This window comes from Cavia porcellus, unplaced genomic scaffold (assembly GCF_034190915.1).
Source record: "Cavia porcellus strain 051 isolate PalLab524CR breed Dunkin Hartley unplaced genomic scaffold, mCavPor4.1 scaffold_15, whole genome shotgun sequence".
NCBI lineage: Eukaryota > Metazoa > Chordata > Mammalia > Rodentia > Caviidae > Cavia > Cavia porcellus.
The window spans coordinates 52977707-52996718 of NW_026947498.1; the positions used below are offsets into that span (position 1 = coordinate 52977707).

The 19012-nt window shown below is 34.3% G+C and overlaps 1 long non-coding RNA gene and 1 pseudogene across 1 annotated transcript in view; one reads left to right on the forward strand and one right to left on the reverse strand.

Annotated features, from left to right (window-relative positions):
• LOC134470576 (uncharacterized) overlaps positions 1 to 18578 on the forward strand; it is a 41137-nt gene extending 22559 nt beyond the window's left edge. The window contains exon 3 of the long non-coding RNA XR_010039516.1: positions 18321 to 18578. This is a non-coding gene — a long non-coding RNA (uncharacterized LOC134470576). The remainder of the gene's footprint in view (positions 1 to 18320) is intronic.
• On the reverse strand, positions 6176 to 8261 carry LOC100726653 (BCL2/adenovirus E1B 19 kDa protein-interacting protein 2-like; annotated as a pseudogene).
• Positions 18579 to 19012: the final 434 nt, after the last annotated feature.

The window sequence follows — 19012 nt, forward strand, 5'->3', positions numbered from 1 at the left end:
TGTTTTAGGATGGAAAGTATAGTTTATGGTACTTGAGTTTAAAGTAATTGTAGTAAACTACACATGAAATTATATATGCCATTTAGAATGCATTATATATAATCTGTAATGTGCTAGTAATACCAGGGGTCTAGGTTGTAGGAAAAAAGCAAAACAGAAAAGGAAACACCTCAGGGTGAAACCCAAAGCCAGGTGCATGCACAGCTCAGTGTTTCTCCTGCTCTCTTGCATACTTGTGGTGAGCAACATGCGGGAAACATTGACGCTAAGGGCAAAGTTGTTCGCTGCCTCTAGCCAGGCATTTGGAGTTAAGCTGCCTAACACAAAAGCAGACCTGAGGACTGCGCTTTAATATGAGTGACCAAAAGAAGAAATGGAAAATAACAATATAAGAAATAAAACCAAAGAAACGGACTATTAGCTGAAACTATTAAACAGTATGAATATGGAACAAGTAAGTACCAATGTGGCTTCCTGTGAGCAGGCTCATTTTCCTGTAGATAATTATAGTATCATGACAGGATGTAAAAAAAAAAGAAGAAGAAGAAGAAGAAGAAGAAGAAGAAGAAGAAGAAGAAGAAGAAGAAGAAAAGAGCCAGGAATATAGCTCAGTGGCACAATGCCTGCTTGGCAAATGCAAGGTCCTGAGTTTGATTTTTGGTTCCAAAAAAAAAAAAGAAGGAAGGAGAGAAGGGAGGGGAGGGGAGGGGAAGGGAGGGGAGGGGAGGGGAGGGAAGGACAAAAAGAAACACATGAGAATGACTAGGAAAAAAGCAAAGCAAAAAAGTAAAACAAAAGATGGAAGAACTTTAAGGATTTTTGTCCTTGAAAAAACAGAAGTATATAAGAAAAGAGAATTGATAAATAAAGAAATAATTCCATCTGAAGAACAAAGAATAAAATATTAGATTTTCAGTGGTCTGTAGGAGAACTATGCAGTAGTCTAAAATATATGAATATAGACTCTTAGAAGAAAAGAAGAGAGTAAAGAAATATAATCAAAGAAACAAAATAAAATTTTTGTTAAAAGTACTGATTGGTAAATTCACAAATGTAAATTAACTCAAACTAGATTAATACACAGAAGAACAAACCTCTATACCTTGTCACAAAGCTTAAACCCAGATAAAGACAAAATCTTTAGAACATCCAGATAATCAAAAAATGATAAAAGGGGAATAAATATATGAATGAAAGCTGGCTAATTTCCAGAAACAATGAAGACCAGAAGAAGAGTACAATAGCTATTAAATCCTATGAAGTATAAGGTCATCAAGGGTCTTTTTTTCATCAAAGCTATGATTAAAAATTTATGGAAAAATATGTTTAAATGATAAAAGTTGAAAAAATCCATCATGAGAGATTTGTATTATACAAAATTATGAAGAAAGTGTAAAGGTTAAGGATATGTGTACAAGGTGAGATACCAATCTAAAGAAACAAATAACAATGAAAATCAGTGTGTGATTAAATATAAAACAAAAGATCTCTCTTAATTTTTTAGATACAAGTACTTCAAAAATGTGTCATTAGTTTTTAACTGTACATAAATATAAATTATATGAAAACAACAACAGCACAAATGGCAGGAAGATAAAATGGCAGATATGATAATTTTGATATACAAGTACTTCAAAAATGTGTCATTAGTTTTTAACTGTACATAAATATAAATTATATGAAAACAACAACAGCACAAATGGCAGGAAGATAAAATGGCAGATATGATAATTTTGATATACTTAAACTATGATAATATGATATATTTAATCCCTAGAGCAACCTTTAAAAATAATACAATACAATATGCTTATATATATATGTGTTCATATATGGATATGATCAGTACATTATATTTAAAGACAGAAAGAAAAGAAAGAACAAAATCACATATGGGACAAATAGAAAATATGTAAAAATAGACAATTCTGAGTTAACCAATAATTAAACTAAATGTAAACTATTAAACATGTCAATTAAAAGGAAGAGATTGCTCAATTTTATTTGGATGAAAATTACATTGAATATTTGCTTTCTAATTTCTAAAATAAACCTAAGATATTTTACTAGTATTAAGACAAAATATATACGGATCTTATTTTGAGATGAGATCATATATAAAAGTGACCAAGTTCAAATGAGTTTTCCATTTATTTTCTTTAAAAATAACTATTTCCATGCATAAATATTTCTGTATGTGTACATATGTAAAATAAGTGCTAATACTTAAACTTTTTATCAAACTCAAATAATTTTTTAATATTTTGTCGATATTTAATTTTTTCATGTACTAAACATGTATTTTTGAGCAAATATTGAGAGCTACACCAAAGATTCACTTAAAATTCTTTTAAACTTATAAATGCATAAAAACCACATTTTATTTCCTAAGGAGTAAGGATAATTAATGAAGATCATTGAAGTAAACAAATAGTCAAATTCCAAGAATCATTTTGCATTGAAAATATACCAAGTCATTATATCAAAATTAGAGAAATATATTAAATTACTTCTTATTCTATGAGACTTTGGGTGTGTTAAGGCTTTATAGGGTCCTTTATAAAGGCAACTTTGTTAGATTGTGTGCTGAGATTCTCTAGAGTGAAACCCAGCATGGTGGCACATGCCTGTAATCCCAGAACTCTGAAGGTTTGGTAGTATGATGGCTGTATTGCAAGGCTTTCCTTTTATTAGCAGGTGCATATCCTTTTTGTGTCTTCATCTATAAAACTGTAGAAAAATTATCAGGGTTTCTAAAATTTTATTATAAAAAGTGCCTACTTTAGACAGGTACACTGTGATTTTAGGTGGTTTTACAGTTGGCTTGAGGTGTTTAGCTAGTAGAGCATCCCATTTCTGGACTACTTGTGCTTGGGTTGTGATCATAGTGAAAATCCAAATATCCAAAAGAAGTGATGCTGGTGTTCTAACAAAGCTAGACACCTCTAGGGCCCAAGGAGTTCAGCATTACCAGAGGACCCTCTGAACTTGACAGGCTTATGCATCAGAGGATACCCTGTAAAAAATTCTGTATGAAAATTGTTTCAGGGAAAGGCTCTATAAACCTTCTATGACCAAATCCCAAGGACATTAGCCCTATTAGGTCACTCCCTGGCTGGGACTGAACAGCTTGGAACCACCAGGAGATGGCCTGGAAGGTCTCCAGTTATGTCTCAGGAATTAACCCAGGGAGAGCATTGTTAGATTTGCCGTAACTCCTCCTGCCCGTAGAACCCATTTGGGGTTCGGCCTCATCCATTCAACCTGACTTTCTGTTCAAATGCCTTCTCAACAAGTCTGTTTTTTCATTATGGATGAATATTCAGCAATACAAGGAAAAGATTAGTAGAATGTCTGAGGACTCTGAAAAGTTTTTTTAATAGTTTACCAATCAAGGCTCTGATAAAGATCCACTGGCTTTCTGACTCTGGCTTGAGGAGACACTAATATACTAATTATATGGATTTAGACCTAGAAACTAGAGAAAGTCAGATCACACCAGAACAGTATTTTATTAGTTAGATATGAAAAAGAAAGCTCCAGCAACTGAACTTATAAAATGGAAAACAACCTCTCAAGAAGATTCCAAGTCTTTAAAATGAGCTCTGATAAAAGTCCCAAAATCTGAACTTAACCTCAGCCCACTTGAGTTATATGGGAGACCCCTTGACTGACATCTGACCTGCTTACACCAAAACATCATATCTTCCACAACTTGTGACCTGATTTGACCAGCACAGCTATTGAAGTTCCCTCGGTGGGTGGAAGGATAGGAAAATAAAGAAAAGAGATGAAAGCCAAGGTCAGATAGAGCTCTCTCTCTCTGGATAGGAGGAAAGGATCTGCTCAGCCACTGTAGCATATTTATTTAAACATTAACAACTTAGTGTCAGATGACACTATTGCCTAGTAATCTACATTCACGGCAGCCTAAGAGTTTGGTGTTCTTGGAACTGGAATACCTATTTGCCTGTGGTGCTCATTATTCTTCCACCAGGTTTATCTTGCCCCTCATATGTGATCAGTCTCCAAGTTCAGCCACTCCCCACATCTCCTCCTTTACTGTTTTGTAGTGGCAAGAGATAGGTGCTCAGTTGAAGATGGAGAAGCTGTGCTGAGGACTTTTACAGAAAAGTTTTTGTACTGTAGTAATACTTTTCTGCTGAATATCAAAGACTAAGTTAAAATGATACATGTAATAATTAAAGTTAATTTCTTGCTATCTATCAAGGTCAGTCAAGTCTCTTCAGGAATTGTCTTGGAACTATACACAGTACCTCTTAGTACTTCTGTCATTGTAAGCCATCTGGATGAGTCACAACCATTGCTTGATCAAGTTGCTTTCCATGAAGGTCTGGGAGATTTTTTTCTCCATGTTAACCTCCTTAGGCACACTATACAGTGTAAATACCTTCCCTCTGTGGTCCCACAATCTCTTTGCTCAGAAGACCAGGGACTCACTGAGATATAGGATGTCCCAGCAGAGGTTCACTTATATCATGGGTCCTTACTGATCGCAGAGAGCTAGGATCAAAATATTGTATCTTTCTAGTATCTTTGTGGTTTTTTTGTCTCCAAGCCTTGCTTGTTGAACAGCCAGAAGAAAAGTTTGATGACTGTACAGTGTAGTAGAGGCACTAAGCTTAGCATTACTATCTTATCTAAATATGAGGCACCTTAGAACACAAAACGAAAGTATTATTTTCTACTAACTATGGATAGTTTAACATCAGAATCCCTATAGAAGGTGTCATGGTTTATGTCTGTGTCCCCCAGGCCTCATGAGTTTGCATTGTGTATTTGTGATTGGTTTATTGCCTAGTGCTTGGATTGATGGTGTCAGTGGTCCACCCACCTAGGGGTGGAGCCAGGATGTGATGTAATGGCAGGAAGAAGGTGTGTCTTGCTCTTTGCTGGTTCCTGTTTGCTGTTTGCAGCCGCCATGAACTGCGGCACAGCCATGCCTGCCTGCCTTGGAGCCAACTAAGTGTGGACTGAAACCTCCAAAAACTAAGAAATAAACCTTTCCTTTCCCAACTTTGGGCTTCAGGCATTTTGTCTCAGCAATGAGCATAAAGAAACTAAGACAGAAGGTAAACAAACAGTTACTTATTTTACATGGAAAATTAGAAATCAAAACCATGCATAACATTATAGCATGACAAACATGATGACATTTTATAATACACCTGAAATTTCCATCTTGACATAAAATATCCTTTTAGTCTATCATCCCTATTTAATACATAAGAATCTTTTACCTAACTTGTTGACCCTTAGTGAGATATATTCTCATAAGTTTTTGTTAAAGGTAGAGGTCTGAATTTGAAAAAAAATGTTATCACCATAAAAAAATCTCTGTTTCACATTTCAGAAGGCCTGTGCATCTAGAGGAATAAATATATTTACTACAATAAAACACCCTTATTGTCTAGGAAATTTAATCCTTATTTGATGACCAATATAAACATATCACAATAATATTTATAATAACATTTATTGGGATATCTCCCATAAGGCTATGGAGCTTCCCATTAATGAGCAAGAACTGGTAAATGCTATTCCAGGAAGCTGCTTTCTTATTTATTGATTGGAGTCATGTCCAATAATCTCTCCCTACCCTAAGGGATTTTTGTTTAACATCTTAACAATGTTTTGGTGACTTACGAAAACCCATTAACAACCTTTAACACATTATTTTTTTTTTTTGAAGGCACAAACACAACTTAATTTGACATAAAGGTAATTATGCAACAAGGAACTAAATGCTTATACATGTTTTCCCAAACAGTACAAGAAAAAGATGCTCTAAAATTTACAAAATTAAACTAACTTACAGAATCATCAAACATGATTCAACAGAAACTTGAGAAAATATACCATATCTCACTAGGCCAAACTACCACTGAGTTCAAATAACTGACATAGAAATATTTTGGTAAAATGCCCACAGTGAGAGTAATTTTAAAAGCAACCTTTGTGTCCTACAATAAATGGTGACAGTGAAAACTTGTCACATTCTCTGAAATAAAAATTTTACAAGGCACTCATGCATTCAGGAGGGCAATACCCTGGACACACGGCTTATTTCACATCAGTGAACAAATTCAGGATTTTTATAATAGCTCTAACTTTGGAACAGAAGATAAAATGTCCCAAATATATACAGATCCTAATTTCTAGCATCTTAAATTCTCTAGTTCTGAAGCATGGCTTTTTGAATTGTTTTTAAAATGGAGTAAGTAAGCAATACACTTTTATTTACACTTTCGAATTAAATAACTATACATATCAAATGAGCCTGGGGTGATACTAATCTATATAAGATTATGTACCTTATCTTTGGGCATTCATGAGAATCAGTTTAGCTGTCTCTTCTCTTGAGTGATTTAATTTTCTAGGTTACCCAGGAAATACATTCAACCATTTACAAAAACAAAAATTCTAACAAGCACTTTACAAAATCATGGTCTTAGTTATCTGCATATTCTTCCACAAGATAGGTATACATTAAAAAATATTGTTCAAAAGCGTAAAAATATATATTATTTTTTCCTTTGCCATTTATAGATATAGATATTTTGCTGAAGATGCATTATTCAACAAATGCAAAAATTGTTTTATATAAAGTATAGTTCTCTGCTGTTTAGCAATACAAAATATAAAGTGAGTATAATGTGAGTAGTCACTGAAGAGCTAAATTCAAGAGATTTAAAAATCAAAGAAGCAGTGAACAGTCCCTTGTATAAAAGTTTATTAAAAATTCAAATCAGTTTTTTAACATATCATACAAAAATACAAGCCAAGAAATGCAGGATGAATGCAAAACAAATCACAGCTTCATTATGGCACATTCTTCAGTCTTGTTTGAACTTAAGGCTAAACTTACTGTTCACTTTTTGGTTCATCTTGTTTTCCATTAAGCTCCTGATCAACTTGTTTGATGCATTCTGGTATGCCAACATACTCCACTGGACCTAGATCTGCTAGTTCCACCAAATTAAAGATGTATCTAACTTTTTGGCTAAATTTTGAGCTAATAAATGATCTTGTAACAGCCAGAAGTGTTCTGATAAACTAAGAGAGAAGTAAAATGATTAGAAATTTCAGGTTTTTCCGTGACCTTTTATGGATTTGTTGATAGCCTTTCCTGAGCCATCCCACACTGGGCATTTTTCTTCAAGTTGTTGCACGATTCAAATAAACTAGTATGTAATTTTCTGCTACTAACAGCTCCACAGTATCAATAACATACTTAAAGAGATTGTCCATCAGGTATCTATGATTAGGCCAAAAACTCTCAGGCGTAAAACAGACAGCAAACACAACAACAGCTTTTAATCCATCCCCATAATATCCTCCATGGCTGATGACTTTTTTGTAGGGTTCAGTTCTTTCCTGTCAGCCCTGTCGTCCTGATCACCTGTCCTGAACATGCGCCAGAGTTATCTGTTATCTTTGTCTTCTGTTGTAGTGTACTAAGTAACAGAGCGTTTTCTAATGACGTCAGTAGTTTTGAGTTTGGGAAGATCACCTTCCCACTCACATTTATTACTGTTCTCTGATAGTATGTCCAAGCCATCTAAGTCTATCTCCTTACTTTCATCCAAATCCTCTGACAACGCAGAGCCATCGCTGGGATCCAGGGTCAGGTTGATGTCCAGAGCCCTTAATTTCTTTGTCACTTTATTTCCATTAACTTCTGTTGAGTCAGGCTGGCTCTCTGGTCCAGGTATACCAAGTAGATCTGCCTCAATACTATCATCTTCTAGTAAAGGTACTGGAAAAGCTTCATCTTGCCACTCTTTGTCAGTTCCACACCTTCCATCCTCAGCCTGGACTCAGTGTCAACTACCAACTCCTGGTAGTCCAGAGAGCCGATCGCCCTGGAGGAAGCCTGGGCCCCTTGTCCTCTTCATCCTTCCAAACTGGTGACATGAGGCTGACAGCCAGGTCTCAGAAGTCAGTGCCAAACACAGTCTGCACCCATTGGTCGGCGGTGGAGACCCCAGTATACTGCCCCGGCCACAGTTTTAGACAGCAGCAGCAGTTAACACATTTGTGAACAATGAGAAACTCTCAAGTCACAATAAACAGCAACATGCATTACATTTACACATTTTTAACATCATTTGGCCAACTGGCAACTCAGGTGGAAACATGCTTTTTAAATCTATAACCCAAATTATATTATGAACAAGTGATCCAAAAATGCAAAAGAAAAAGGCAAAAGTGAAAAAAATTATTTAGCTGAAATTAAAAAAAAAAAAAACAGCTGCTCATGTGTCTGACAAACAGACAAACAAACCAAAAGACACAGACAATAGATAACCATCTTACAAAATCGAATGAGGGTGCACTCAAATACACTTTTGACCAAAATAAATTATAATAACATTTTACAACTTTCGAAGTTTAAAACTCTAAACAGATGAGTCAGATTTTGTTGTAGGTCCATTTGAAGAGATTTCAATAAAAATTTGGAAGGAATAAAATCTTTTATATATAATCAATACATAGTTTTGTATTTCATTATGTCTTAATAGCATTGGTAACTTTCATGTAATCTTCTTTCATGTAACTTTTAGTTCAGTTATTTCTTACCACCTGTTTAGATCTTCAATTTCCACTTTTGGTTACTTGAGCATTCCAGATCAGTTCCTTGAATTGGCACAAAGATCAGGTCCAAGCCCATCCTGGTCTGTCCATTGTAGATGGTCTTGAGGCATCACTGTTATAGGACTATCAGTTTCTTGAGAGGTGGAATCAACTCCTTATTTGGGTTTGGATCCATGATACAGCTGGGCAGCATATTCTGGTACCACATAGGCCGTTCAGCATTCTCTAGAAAAAACACAAACTTAGCCTCAACCCCAGAATAGCACTGAGCTGCATCAATTCCATTATCCGTACAAAGATCTTTCCAATGGATTCTTCATAGCTTTTTTTTTTCTTTTACCTGATTGAATTGTCTTTGTACTGCTGTACTTTCATCCTAAACAGGATTTTAAAAATTAGCGGTGTATACTGCCAAGTGAAGTTTATTATGAGGTATAAATTTTTTAAGTAATGATTCCTCCTTTTTTTGTAATTGAATTTTGAGCACACAGATAGCATGTTTAATAATTTTTGGCCTGTTGAATGGCATCTGAGGGAGCAACAGTGACAGCATTTAGCAATCTTTATATTGTAGCATTTCCCTCAGAGAAGGGCCTTACCAATTGGGAATGAGAACATAAATGATCAATAAGACAGTGAACATGATGTGACTGAATAGCAAATTGAAGAGTGTGAAATAAATGAAATTTTATTTTCCTGATTAGTATGAATGGTAGCAGTTTTAATGTAACACATCACACTGCAAACATAAGCACTTTCTATAAAAAGCATTAATTGGACTGGATGAATAATCCTCTATGGCCCTTATAGCAGATTGCAATTTAGTGTTAAGAAAATTCATATCTGGTATTTGGGCACCTGTGTCTCCAGCTCATTGTTCCTGCCTCCAATGGAGGCTCTTGCCTCACCAGGGATGTGGATGGGCTCCTTTTTCTACATCCCTTGAAGATTTTCAAGGACCAGGTCTCTTAGTGGGGAATAGCACAGGTAGCATAACTGTGAATGAAAGAATACTTGCCCTCCATTTATTTGAATTTGGGCAACCCAATGGGGCCAATTGTCCACCTAGTCTTCTAAGGCAAGCAGAGATAAAAAATAAAAATGACTCTGGAAATCTCTATAACTGTGGGCCAGAATACATGTGTACTAGATCTCATGATCTAAACTTCTGTAACATTTTCCTTACTTGAATCATGTTAAAGATTCAAAAATATGCATCTCATGGATGTAATTTAATCAGAGTGAACTCTGGGACCACAAGTGTGTTATGGTGCCCTTAAGATGGCTCAGCATCTTTTCAATGTTCCTGTTAGTCACATTCATAATGAGAGGCACCCAGACTGGGGTACAGGTCTTTTATCTATATGCTCGGCTTTTTATTTTCCTGTTACCCTAATACCACTTCTCTGTTTATGCTACCATTTTTGTTTCTGCTACCATGGACCTCTCCTAAACACATCTTCCTGTTATCTTCAATAAATGTAGCTGCTTTCTTTTCCCTATTGGATTTATGTGTGCAGTTTTTTGCTTATTGTACACAAGAGCCTGAGATTTACCTGTCAGATACACCACCTGGTATCAACTGCCTAGTTTTTTTTTTTTTTTTTAATTTTGTGAGGAGGTTTCACACTACTTTCCATAATAGTTTTATTAATTTATGTTCTCCCCAACAGTGCTCAAGTGTTTCCTTTCCTCTATACCCTTACTAGCTCTTGTTATCTCTATTCTTTTTTATAAGTACCATTTTTACTGGAATGAGATAATCACAATAGCTAAATTAAGCAGAAATATTACAGGCAGTCAGACAGGACTAAGCCTTCAAGTGATTCAGTACAGAGGAAAAGAGCACATTACAACTGTGTTTGAAGACACATCTGTTGAAGGACAAGCCTCAAAATAAAGCTGTAATGATGAAGTCTACATTCCTCCCCAGAGGATATTTATCACCACTGATTCCAATAATGTCTAGATAGACATCATGGGTGGCCACAACCTCCTGACCCAGCTCTTCCTATAAAGTCTTGTTCTTTCCAGGTACACTTATTATGTGACGTGCTTCCTCAATGGATCAATATTATGTAAGTGGCTATCTTTATAATCTTATTGGTTGATCATATTTATGACAACTCACTTTCAGGTTCCTTCCTGTCTTTCAGGAATTATCCATTTCATTAAATTTTTTCCACTCTTAACCATTGTTCCTCATTGTGAGAGACATCTCCAGTGACTCCTTTTGAATCCAAAATAATTGCTGTGACTTTGGTTACTTGAAGTCTCATTTCCTTATGCTGATGTGTAAAAGGCTGGTTAGGGTATTTACTTCTCTCTTCAATTGGCTCTGTGCATTGCAATAAGGCTAGCTGAGGTGCTAATGTGCAAAGTCTAGCCGTCAGACAGTCCTGTTTCCTGGCATGGTGCTCCCCATGCAGTACAGGATTGAGCTGGCAAGATGTTAGAGCAAATAGCAATTGGGCAAATGGCAACTGGGTAGAGCCTCAAGAGAGAGGCTATGACTCCCCAAGGCATAAGAATTTGCATATCAGAAACCAAAGTGATAGTCCAAAACAATTCCACTGCTACCAAAATTGGGTTATGTAAATTGAGCCTTTTGCATATCGTTAGCTCTGCAAATTACAGAGATGCCATTCTTGGACCTGACCAGCCAGCTCAAGTTAGTCAGTAATTTCTGACATCCTCACTAACACTCATCCCTGAGCCACCCCCCTTTCTTTACAAGAGAATAAATGCTGAGAGAGGCCTAGGATTGAGGCCTTTGTCCACATGTCCTCAGGAAGATTGGACTTAGGACCCCTTGGCTGCCCTTAACTTGGAACATGTCTTGATGTCTTTATTCTCACCATGGGTTGGACTGGTGATGTTAGATTGGAATTAACCCTCTGGGATTCCAATAACATCTCAATGGAATTATACATTTATCTTTTTGGATTGTGAGAAAACCTAGAAAGAGGATTACAATACTTGGGTGACTAAACTCAATATTTGGGTTTACAATACCTCAGAATTCATTCATCAATTTTGGGACACATAAATTTAAGGTATTTGACATTTAGGAAGTGGTGAGTTATATTATTTCACCTGTATCAAAATGATATTCCAAGTTCTATATGAAAAACAAAAATTCAGTGTCATGCACATGTCCCAAACATTCACAATGAAAGTAGTCATTATATATCACATATATGTTCTAATAAATAAAATTATAAATAAATATATAAACTTGAAAATCTAAAGATAGAAGGAAAATTCATTATTAATAAATTATATATATATATATATATATATATATATATATATATTAAAAGTTACCCTAGCCAGCAGCATACATAACCCTAGCATGAAATAAGGACCACTTTCCCCTTTACCTTTGTATCACTGAAAGAATGGTGCCTTTCTGCTTTTATTCTTTTATTACCATAGCACATTTGTGTAGCAAAAATGCAATAAAAAGAAGACATGAAAATTGTAAGGAAAGAAATAAATTGTAAGAAAGAAAGGGAAACTCTTGCATACTTTTAGAGAGAATACCAAAGTTTAATTATTTTTGAATAAATTCTTATGGGGATTTCCAAAACATCAACAAGAAAATTGATTACAGCTAGGGCTGTCATAACAAAGTAGCACAGACTTAAGGTTAAAAATAATATTTTCTCACACAGTTCTGGAAATTAGAAGTTCAAGAGTTATTGTATCAGTAGGTTTAGTATTTCAGGCTTTTCTCTTTGCCTTGTCTATGAACACTATTCTCTGCCTGTGAAGGTGTGTGTGTGTGTGTGTGTGTGTGTGTGTGTGTGTGTGTTCTTTGACCTCTTTTTATTTAAATTTTCTTTCTTTAATAACATCAGAGTGGATTAGGACCTATTTTTAAATTAATTTTAGTGGTACACTTCAGATATACTGTAAGACTGGTGTCGCAAAGAAGACCCCAAGGACTCAGCTCTCATGTAAGAACAAAGGGGTTTTATTTTCCGTGTGCATGGGGTCCTCCAAACAGGTGGGAATGGAGAACCCCATACTGGAGCAGGGATGTGTCCTTTAAAGCCTAAAACCGCAAAGCAAGCAAGCGTTGTTACAGAAGCCAATCATAGCGATTAGAGCTGGGATGATTGTGAGCTGTCCTTAAGGGATTGGATTTCTTTGTGGGGCGAGGGGGTTGTCTTCCGAGAAGGGGTGGCACTTTTTAGGAACAAGCGTTTGTCCCATGGCTGAGAAAACAGCCTGTTTATCTCAAATGGCCCGGAAACACTGGGTCCTGTGGGGGTGAAGCTGCACATAGATTCGAAACCTGCACCACAAGCCCTCCTGAATAGAAAAGTCTAACAGCAATTAACACCCTTAATTACCTTACTTTAGCACCACAACCATTCTATTTGTAGAGGGCAACAATGGTTAGCATATCAATTAGGTAAGATTTTACAATTCTTTACAGAGGAGAGCATTGATTAACATATCAATCCTTTGCCCAGAGGGAAAGGAAGGCATACATTTACAGTAAGACCAAGTTACAGGTATTGCTATATATAAATGAAGCTATTTTTGTGAATAATGTACAATCTAATACAATCTGATGCAATTAACACAATTTGTGACGGGGCTACCGGGTAGGGAAGACCCAGGTTGTCAGGAGCTATTACCTCAGGCCTTTGTTTTATGGCCTTTAGGAAGTTAAAACTTAACCTAGTTAGATTTGATGGGAGAAGGGGAGGGGAAGCAGCAGATGGAACGAGCTTTCTTGGCCTCGTCAATACGTAATAATCATCACAGGGAATTTGTACCTGTATGTGAAATATTTTTTTCCCCATTCTCCACTCCTCCACTCAACCTTTTCTACCTTCCTTAATTACAAAAACTTTGTTTCCATTTTGTCCTTCTATTCTTTTTTTTCTTTTCCATTCCTTCCTTCTCCCCCCCCCTTCTTTATTCCTCATTCCTATTTGAACATTTTCTTCCTATTTCACAACATCTGTTATACATTTTGGGCCTTATTTACCCTTTTGGTTTGTCTTATGAGAGAAACAATGATATATTTATAAATATGTATCTGATTAAGAGTATGGTCTCAAAATGCACTCATTTAGCTAAAAATACCAGAACTTTATCCTTTGTACAGCAAAGTAATACTCCATTGTTAGAAAAGCCTTATGGGTCAAATGAAACATCTACTTTTAGTTTTTTGAAGAATCTCCACACAGATTTCCACAGTGGTTGCACCAGTCTACACACCACCAACAATGAAAAAGTGTTATTTTTGCTCCAGAGCCCTGCCTCATTTGTTATTGTTTGATTCTTGCTGGAATGAGATGGAATCTCAGTGTTATTTTAATTTGATCTATCAAATGACCACAGCCTTATTTCCACTTAAACACTTCTTTAAAAACTGTCTTCAAATATGGTCACATTCAGTAGTGTTAGGGCTTTAACATACAAATTTGGAGAAATAAAATTCAGCCTCTAATAAGAACTTATAAGTGAATTCTTTCATTTTCAGTATATATGTCAACTCAAAAATTTTATCCATGTTTATATAGCACCAGCAGAAATATAAATTAATATTTAAAAAACAAAATATTTCACTTATAGTAGCATTAAAGATGGAAAATGTTTATATAAAAATGAACAAAATACAAGTAATATGACCCTAAAAAGGATGAACTAACACACACAATATAGAAAACTCTTTAAAACATTATAATGAGTGAAAGAAGTCAATCATAAAAGAGAAATTTAATATTTTGTTTATGCAAAGTTTAAGAGTAGGAAAATTACACAGTAATAAAAATCAAAATCAAAATAGTCTGTGCTGATTTATTTGGGATTTATTGGAAGTAGTATGATAGAGAATTCTGAGATGAAATATACATTCTAGGTCTTGTGTATGTGTGATAACACAGATACACACATGCATAAAATTTGTTGAATGGTACACTTAGAATCTCTTCATGCACTACATATAAATTTGTGTGTGTGTGCATGTGTAAGTGTGTATTAAATTAGAGCAGCCTGTATTACTACTTACCAGGTAAATAATATAATACTAAATTGAGAGAACAAGCTTTAAAGCTAAAGATAATTTTAACCCTGGCCCTTCCACTTACCAGCCATGCAGCACTGGGTGATCTATGTAGCATGTTTGAACCAATATTTTCTAGGAGAAAACTGTGGGTATGTAATTAACCATTCATAATTGCCAGGAAGCTTAATAACACCATGTTAAAAAAGGTCTTAGAGCAGTTATTCACATATATATGTTGTACTCAAAAAGAGGTAAAATTCATTATGGTTCTGATACAATAATAGGTTTTATAAAAAGGAAACAGTGATGGGGCTGGGGATTTAGCTCAGCGGCATAAGCACCTGCCTTGCAAGCAGGCGGTCGTGAGTTCGATCCTTGGTACTGATAAAAATGAAAAAGACCAAAAAAAAAAAAAAAAAAAAAAGGAAACAGTGGCTTCATGCTTAGACTGATTTGTCTTCTACTGAGCAGTGTATTACAATAGGTATTATCTGTCTTTATGAAGAGAGAGATGAAAGATAAAAAATAACAAAGCAGATTCACATCAGTTAAGGCAGAAAGCTTACATTAGCATAATTGAAGGAGGCTGCGGAATTCAGTGCCCTGACACAAGGAGACTGGAGGACTAAATGAGGTGGAATATGAAAAATTAATTGGCCGAGTGTTTAGTACATATCCAGTAAACCCTCAACAAGCAGTCATGTTAATTTCTACATATTCATGCCTAATTTTTTCCATAACACCAATAAACATAACAAAGCTTTACAAATTTTTATCTTGTTGAGAAAACATACCATATAAACTATCCCCTAATCGTTCATTTCAACTGATTCATTTTCTCTCCAGGTACATTTTTAGCAAATAACATCTTATGTGATGACCGTGAAAAATTTATCCTGTTACATTAATCAATATATCTGAATAAAAGATGGCTTTGATTTTTATTTATTTATATTTATTTGATTTTAATTTTCTCCTCAAATCAAATTCTGAAGTATACTAATCATTTCTGTTGCTCTTTCAATTTATTTTACCCTTTTTTTTCTCTTGTTCCAAACGTATGTGACAATGTTCAGATTTCAGTCAATTTAAATTAACTTTAGGAGTTTATAAATTGAAAACTGTATCAATTATACTTCATAGTATTGAATATAATTATAATTCTATTAATTCAGAAATTTTCTTCTTAATGTTGTTTACTGCAAGTTTTTTGAATGTGTAATTTAATCATAATTCTTATATTCACCTCTCAACAAAAAGATTAAACAGAGCTATTTTCTGTATCTAAGCCCATCTTTCAATTATTCAAAAAATAAATCCATAATTCTCAGATTATTAGTTGTTTAATATTTGTATTGTTATTTTTTATAGCTTTTCAGTATTTTAATGTCATTTCTCCAGCTTTACAATCTAGAAAGAATTAAGTAAAAGCCAAATACTTAAAATTACTTGATTTGAAAATTCATCCATAATTTTCTTAAATAATAGCAATGGAAAAATTAAGAACATGCTAAAAGTTCTTATCAAGAGTAATTTGAGAAAGTAGGTTGAGAAGAAAATAAATTTTAGATACTATCTTTAAAAAGACAGCCAATCACTGTCTTGACTTTGTACATATATTTACTATGTGAACAGTTAATGACGTATAATATAATTAACAGGAATAATAAGGATTTCTTGTGATGCCAACTGCAATTCTACTTCTAATAGTTGGTTATAGTACCTGAAATTATATTTATACTACTATGCATAAGAATTTTTAAACACTCTACATATATTAACTTTTATGAATGCAAATAATATTTAACCAATTCTTGGTTAAATTCCATTTTATTTTTTTCATTGATCATACTTTATCTGATCCTTTCAGTAATTTCTATCTCTTTATTAATATTGTTCATTTGATGAGACATCATTGTGCTTTTAGTTTTAGGTGTGGGGGTTTTTCTTTTGTTTAGTTCTTTGAATATATCTAAAATAGCCAACATAAATTGTTTACTAATTTCAAACTCTGAACTTTTAAAAGACAATTTCTATTGAATACTTCTCCTTTATTGTTTTTATTTTAAAAAGTATAAAACCAAGAAAAATAAAACCAATCAAAATAAGCCAGTATAAGTGACACACAACTTCAAAACTTCACAAAATCAACAATGGTTACCACAATGCGTTTTGTTGCCTTGAAAATAGCTGCAGATACTTCAGACATAATGAAAATCAAACTTTATACTTTCATACAGAGCAGCACAGAGTCTAATCAGTCAAAACAAGATAACGGGGGTATTACAGGACTTCAAGTTGATAGGAAATCAAAAAAGTTACAATAATATATCCTGCTAGATTTTTTATTTTTTCCCCATAGTTTAAAAAAGGAATTTAAAAAAATAAATAATATCTTAATGAATAAGGGAGAGGATGAGATAAAAGGGGGCATAACAACATAACAATACAGGTTAAAGCATGACACTATCAGAGTATGGGCAACTACTATAAAGGCAATAAGATTCACTATGATGCCCATTCTGGTTTGACTATTATCCTCTTTTGAGGTGCTGTAAGACTTACAAAGTTTAGGTTTTATTGGTCTTGTTCTCTACTGCTATGTTTAACTCTATAATACCTAAAGAGATAGACAATTCGTCTTAAGGATACAAGAGGCATTATGGTAACCATTGTTGATAACCTTGTACTCTGTTTTTATATCATGTGCTATGTCTATCCTTGGTTTTGACTGACAGCTTTGTTTTATCATGCTTGATTTTATTCTCTTACAAAAAAAAAAAGTAATAAGATCTAAGGGAGCAATAAAGCACAAAATGTGTAAATTTTGTTGTACTAAAGAGAGGGAAAGAAAAGTGCCCTGAAGGATACAACAGCAAGGGTGTTTAGGTGTGTTGCATAGAAGACCATATTAATAGTTTGGATTGGATTACTGAACACAACTGCTTGCATTCGCACTGTTTGAATGTTCGCTTTGTGTGCTTTGATCCTGTGACTTGAAACACCGTTTCTAAGATGACAGAGAGTAATCTATTAACTGGTGATAGCATACTGTTTTTTTGTTTTTTTGCTTTTCTGTAGTTCTGAATTACTTGTACCCTTACACTATTTTGTTTTGTTCTGCTTTTTTTCCTCTTTTTTCCTTTTAAATAAAATATTAAAAAAAAAGAAAATCAAACAGAATAGAATAGAATAAGAACAATAAATACAAAACAATGAATGCAAAACAATGAAAATGATACGTTTTCCAGGCGGTATCACCTCCTGGTGAGGCCTGGTCCATCCCTCCCCCAGTCTGCTAATGGCACTGATTCACAGAGAGAGGGTTGGATCTGGCTCTGCCTTCTCCAGCAGCAGCCTTGTGTGGTCCATTTTCCATTTTAACATAGATCAAACTAATTGTAGATGTTTTGTAAACATTTGTTGGTCTATTTCTTATATTAATATTTTGATAAATTCTAAACATTTCATGTGGCAAAGATTCAGTAAGATTTTAAAAATGTTCTTTTCTTATAAATATGTTTGTAGGATTTCTTAATTCAATTGTTTTTATGAACATCATTAAAGCTGAGAATTTTGACATGAAAGACTGGATAGTGGTAAGTTAAAAAATATGACTGGTGTTTCTTTGTTTTAATGTTTATTTTGTATTGCTTTTATTTTGTTATAGGCTACTCTAAATATACAAAGAAAGAAGGAATTGCATGCATATTGCAACCATGTAAAAGACCTGCCTTCCATAGCCTGCTCAGAAGGAGAATTCATCATTGCACTTCTGATGAAGAAGACACATTTTTAAAAAATCACTAAATAAAATTCAAAAATAAAGCTAGTACACTTAAAAGGTTACATGAAACTCAGTAAATGAAAGAACAAATAAGATGTTGCAACATCCTCAAAAAAATTAGTCTTTACATATACAGTAAAGACAACCAGGAATTCTGAAATAAATGTACAAAGGGATACAAAACTAGTCAGTATCAATAGTAATCAATTGCAGTCCAGCTGACACATCTCATTTGTATTTGTGTAGGGAAAAAATTATCACTTGTGCACAAATTAACTCAAAGAAAACCAGCAGCAAACAGCGGCAAAGGTTATAGTAGCTAGAATACCAGCTGATTCTATTTGTTCATTTCAAATCTTTCACATTTCCTGACACTGATGTAACCTCCTCATAGGGCTCTGAAACCCCTTGAACTTGTTTCTTAATTAGATCCAAAGGTAGCAATTTGAATTTTCCAAGATCATCAATACTGGCAGGATACCACTTAGTGTCACAGAGAGTTATAGATTATTTCGAAGGAAAGAAGTAACCTCTCATATATGAGAAAGAGGACAGGATTTAGGAAGTTTCCAATA